The 6,168-nt window shown below is 46.1% G+C and overlaps 1 long non-coding RNA gene across 1 annotated transcript; it reads right to left on the minus strand.

Annotated features, from left to right (window-relative positions):
• Positions 1-4,996: 4,996 nt before the first annotated feature.
• LOC120568627 lies at positions 4,997-5,912 on the minus strand. Its single transcript, XR_005640738.1, has 3 exons — positions 5,826-5,912; positions 5,296-5,728; positions 4,997-5,213 (listed from the first exon to the last, which is right to left on the minus strand). It is a non-coding gene; the product is annotated as an uncharacterized LOC120568627 (long non-coding RNA).
• Between the last annotated feature and the right edge of the window lie 256 nt (positions 5,913-6,168).

Consider the following 6,168-nt stretch of genomic DNA (forward strand, 5'->3'; position numbering starts at 1 on the left):
GAACTAGAGGGCAGAATTGATGCACCAGAGGCCATTGCAGATGTGCTGGGAGCCAGGGTGGATGTGGCGGAGGAGGAAGCCAGGGTGAATGTGGCAGAGGAGGAAGCCAGGGTGAATGTGGCGGAGGAAGGAGCCAGGGTGGATGTGGCGGAGGAAGAAGAGGCTGAAGCTCCGGATGTCCTCCATGTTGTGCTCCTCGACTAACTGAGCAGTCTTCTCTGAATCAGGGTGCATATCCTGCAGGGCCTGACCAGTCTGCCGGAAGAGATACTGTATCCCAATAAGCTCTCCTGAAACAATAGAGGTAAAGTGCATTATTGTCAAAAGTTCAAACTTAATTTCCGACACCTATGTCCAAATCGGTTAATTTGGAACTATCTTCCTGCTGAACAGCTTCTCAAAATGTTGGTTGATGCAGTGAAGCAGGTCACCTGAGTAGCTGCGTAAAGCAGATGGTCCAGTAGACAGGGCAGCACTACCACGGTCCTGGTTCCACCTGTGCAGTCCTTCCAGCAGGTACACAGAAACGTCTTAATTAAGACGGAGTGGAGAGGACGCTGGCGCGTTTCTGGCTGCCACTTCTCCCTCCGGGAAATCAAATTATAACTTCTTATTGAATCAAACTACCTCAGCACTTACCTGGACTTTTTCACCTGCATATCTCCGCTACCGAGGGACCCGACCTAGTTTGGCTTGGCTGCGTTTTTGGGATTACGGGCTGTATAGCTGGCAACGCCGCTGGATTGAACAGGTTAACACCCGCGCTTTCGGGCGGCTATGCTAACTTTTCCTGCCCAAGACGACTCAATCTTCCCTCCTGGACAATGCAGTACCTGGTCCTAGTTCCTTTTCTGCTCTCCATCCTGCTTCCTTGGCTGCAAAACTCCAACTTCATGGCTTTCCGGTACTCAGCTAAACAGCTACTCCAGCTAAACCGCTATCCATCGGCTACACCGGAGCTCACCGCTGAAATAAAAACCTTCGGATTACTTCAACGCCACCGTTACATCCACAGAGGCTCCCGTCGAAATGTAATACACATATCCAACGGGAATGACAGCTTCGGCACAACATCTCATTGCTTCTCTCCCGCGTCCCGGCATCAAAACAGAAATGCGCAACGTCATCGGAACCAACGTCACGTAAATCATTTCAACCTCCGGCCAGTACCCACTTCCGCTTCATCACCTTCAAAACAAGAGTCTCTCAAGTTTGGACTACTGAACATTAGATCACTTAACAATAAAAGCACCATTCTCAATGAATTCATCCTGGACTCAGAATTGGACTTAATCTGTTTAACTGAAACCTGGCAAAAACCTAATGAATATTTCTCTCTCAACCAAGCCACCCCCCTGGATTTACATACACGGACACCAACCTCTTCCGAAAGGCAGGGGCGGTGGCATTGCTGCCATCCATAGACAAAATCTCAAGCTTCGCCCTCTCCCTCTCCCATCTGTCACCTCATTTGAACACCTGTCATTTAAACTTCTAGGCCCCACTCTGCTGACTATTTCAACAATTTATCGCCCTCCAAAACCCAATCCTTCCTTTCTGTCAGATTTCTCAGAATTTATAACTCAACTCTGCACAACTTCATCAACCATATTACTCGTAGGTGACTTCAATATCCACATTGACTTATCCACCTCCAAACCCACCATGGATTTCTTGGACATTATACACAGTTTTCATTTCACACAACATGTCAATTTCCCCACCCACACCCGTGGACACACTTTGGACCTGGTCTGCTCTACTGGACTCAATATTGGCACTCTCGTACACACAGACCTGGCTATATCTGATCATTTTGCCATAACATTTCACATCAACCTCCCCTGTACCCATCCCAAACAGATACGCACTATATCTTACCGAAATCTAAAGTCCGTCCGTCTCACTTCACTTTCCTCCCATATCGCAAATACAATTTCCATACCCAGCATTCCTGAAAACTCAACTACTGACGATCTAGTAGTTCACTACAATCGCTCACTCACATCCAGCCTCAATACTCTCGCACCAGTGAAAACTGCAACAGTTACATTCTCCCGTTCTGCTCCCTGGTTCAACCCAAAACTGCACAAACTTAAAAGAACGCAAACTAAGACAGCTTACGCCAAGAAAACTGGACTCACGCTACACCTACAAGCCTACAAGGATCACAGCCAACACTATAGATCAGCGCTCACATCAGCCCGCACAGCTTATTACTCTGGTATCATTCACTCTGGATCCTCCAACCCCCGGACACTGTTTGCCACAGTCAATAAACTACTGAAACCCATTGACAATATCACCCGATTATTCACCATGGACAAATGCAATAATTTCATCGATTTCTTTAAATACAAAATTGACAGCATTCACCAAGAACTCTCTGCGAATATCTCTCCTAGTACAGACCCTCAACCGGACTTATCCCTTCCATTTCACATCACTCTCCCCTCCCTATCAGTCATCACAGAAATCGATCTCATAGATCATCTCAACAAAATCCACCTCACAACCTGCCCACTGGACCCCATTCCATCTGCATTGGTCAAGCACTGCCTCCCCTGACTCAGCCGACTTATTATGGTTATCATAAACTCCTCTCTCACATCTGGAACAGTTCCCTCCTCCTTCAAAGTCGCTGCCATTACACCTATACTTAAAAAATCTGGCCTGGATCCTGACAACCCCAACAATTTCCGGCCCATCTCTAACCTACCTTTCCTATCAAAAATCCTGGAACGCTCCGTTGCCTCTCAACTAAAACATAATCTTCTTTCCAATCAGCTCTACGAAACCTTTCAGTCTGGATTCCGCTCTCATCACTCTACTGAAACTGCACTACTCAAAGTAACAAATTACCTCCTGCTTGCTTCTGACTGGTTCCCTCTCTATTCTACTCCTACTTGACCTCTCTGCCACTTTCGACACCATTGACCACTCCATCCTTCTACAACGTCTAAAAAATCTGGGCATCTCTGGTTCAGTGCTCTCCTGGTTCACCTCCTACCTCACCAACAGATCTCAATTCATATCCATCAACAACTGTACGTCTCATAACATACCGGTCAATCACGGAGTCCCTCAAGGTTCAGTGCTAGGTCCCCTTCTGTTTATCCTGTATATGCTTCCCCTTGGACTTATCATTCAAAATCACGGACTCAAATTCCACAGTTATGCAGACGACACACAACTATACCTCAGCACTAGATCCATCACTCCTGCCACAGTATCAACCATCACAAAATGCCTCTCTGCAATAAAAACCTGGATGACTGCCAACTTTCTTAAACTCAACTACAACAAATCTGAAATCATCATCATTGGTCCAAAATCACTACTTGCCTCCTCCCAAGATTTCGCTCTCTCCATCGCTGGACATATACATACAGTATATCACCAAAAACTGCCTTTTTCCACTTACGTAACATTGCTCGTCTTCGCCCCACCCTCTCGACATCTGCTGCTGAAACTCTCATCCATGCATTCATTACATCACGACTTGACTACTGCAACAGCCTCCTATATGGTCTCCCTTCATCTGTTTTACAAAATTTGCAATACGTTCAAAACTCTGCTGCTCGCCTCCTCACCCACACCGGTTCAAGACAACACATCACCCCTGTCCTTCAACAGCTTCACTGGCTCCCTGTACAACAGCGCATCCATTACAAAGTTCTACTCATCACCTACAAAGCTCTCAATAATCTGGCCCCTCCATACCTCACAGACCTCTTACAGCACCATCGCCCCTCCAGATGCCTTCGCTCAGCTGACTTAAACCTCCTCAAACCCATCACCAAATCAAACCACCGAACTTTGGGGGACTGATCCTTTGCAATAGCTGCCCCCACCCTCTGGAACTCACTCCCTATCCACATCAGAAACACGGACTCACTGAACACCTATAAAAAACTGCTCAAAACTCATTTGTTTCAATTGGCCTATCCATAATTTACAATAATCACTCATCTTTTGTTTGTTTGTTTGTTTGTTTGTTTGTTTGTTTGTTTGTTTGTTTTTTTTTTTTTTTTTTTTTGTTTGTTTTTTTTTGTTTGTTTTTTGTTTGTTTGTTTTGTTTTTTGTTTGTTTGTTTGTTTGTTTCTTTCTTTCTTTCTTTCTTTCTTTCTTTCTTTTGTTTGTAAAGAGTCTTTGAGTTCCATGTAAAGCGCTATATAAAACTTATGTATTATTATATTATTATTACACTTGGAAAATCAGGCTGTTGGCACTGGTCCCTAGAAATACATTATTAAATGTTAAATCATGAAATATTCTTGGACTATGCGACACATGAATGAACATGTCTGATAGACACAAACCTGGTATGAAGCGGTTGAGGTGTAGATGGAAAGACTAACGATGTAGAGCCTCTGGCACATCTGAACATGGGCAACCGCACACCTCCCTTTGTGAGCTCCCCTGTCCTGATGTATAGAGAAACACCTGGTGGATCCTGGATGCACTTGATGTGTTTTCTTTGGACACGCCAGATGTGCTTCGTCCTCTCTCTGTCCAGCAGGGGAACTCCAGGGGAGTCGTTGCTGCTGGACCCTATGAGCTGCTGCAGCAGCTCCTCCAGCAGCCCAGTGGGGGTCTCCTCACCGCGGGTCCTCCTCCGACAATGGAGAGCCAGCTCCTCCCTGGACAGATGTCTACTGATGTCATCAGTGTGGCTAGTGAGACCCTGGGAAAGAAGCTGTTGCTTTTTGGCTTCGCGCAACAGAGCGAAATCAGCTGCATCCCACTCAAATATGCATGCAGAAATGCGGGACATAAAGACTGGGTACAACTGATGAACGTCTGTTGTGCATCCCAGGGCAAGCTGGCGCATGAAGTGCCATATATCCAGTCTTATGGTGAGGTCTGGCCACCCGCTGAATCTTGCCTGCAGCTTGGTCTCCCCTACCTCAGTACAGCAGCCACAGTCCACATATAAGGCAACAGGGGGATCCACACCAGCCTGCTGGTATTTCTTCACTAGCCCTGCTGTCATCATGTAGAGGCCAGCTCCCTCCTGAGCAGTCAGCACACTGATGAGAATCTGACCATGCTCATTTCCCACAGAGAGGAGCCATTTACAGCTGGGCACCACAGCTGGCTCTGGAGTCTCAGGAAATGCCATGGGCAACAGCTGCTTTAAAACGCGCGTTGGGCTGTTACCGAGGCCTCTTTCCCGCAGAAGATGGATCACCCGGATGTCACACGCAAACCTTCAACAGCCATAGACAGATACATCAATTACAATGTTTTACACAATTCTGTTTGACAAGGAACGAGAGAAAAGTTACTCACTTTTGTGTCAGGATGACCCGAAATTCAGATCTGTGAGCCAAGTCCAGTTGTTTCAGGACAGTCTGGTTCCACGACACATGGGTGGATCTACATTTGGTGCAGGTTAGAATCTCTGTCACCATATTATAGATCCTGTCCACATCCAGGACCTGTCATGCCCTCTTGTGCAGCCCGCCTCCTGTGAGCTGATGCTGTCCACAGACAGGGTTGGGACAGACGACCTTCACTTTCCACAACTTGTAGGGCATCCAGACAAGAAGTGGATGTGCAAAAAAGCGGTCGGGAGCAGGAGCCGGGTGGTAGATAGGGCTTGGTTGTGGGGGAAAGAACCAGAGCTTCAGGTGGTCTTGAAGGTGCAGTTTTCCCTTGGGCCCCACCTTCATTACTGTCTTTAAAATCCATTTGTGGTCTTCAGGGAGCAAGCCCTCTGAGTCTTTGCAATAACAAAACAATACACAAACATACTTAACACTAGTAAAATACTATGCTGATGCTCTACAAAGTATTAAATATAATGTTAGATTACTTACGGACACAGTGGCACACACTGCTACTGGACTGAGGACAGGTGCTGAAGCTGAAACTGTCTGAGACTCTGGAGCTTGAAGAAACATGGCAAAGAATATACTCACTTTCTTTGAAATGTTCATAGCATTTACAACACAATCAAACCTTAAGTTAATGCAGTGGTTCTCAAACTTTTTCGGTCATTCCCCACTTTGGACAAGGGGGAATTTTCAAGCCCCACCTGCCCCCATCACCCCAACACAATGTTAATGAAATGCGCAACAAGCTTAAAATGTTCCAATTTATTGAAGTAACAAGTAGTATCAGTATAGTAACAAGTTGTATCAGTATAGTAACAAGTAGTAT

This window comes from Perca fluviatilis, chromosome 11 (genome assembly GCF_010015445.1).
Source record: "Perca fluviatilis chromosome 11, GENO_Pfluv_1.0, whole genome shotgun sequence".
Lineage (NCBI taxonomy): Eukaryota > Metazoa > Chordata > Actinopteri > Perciformes > Percidae > Perca > Perca fluviatilis.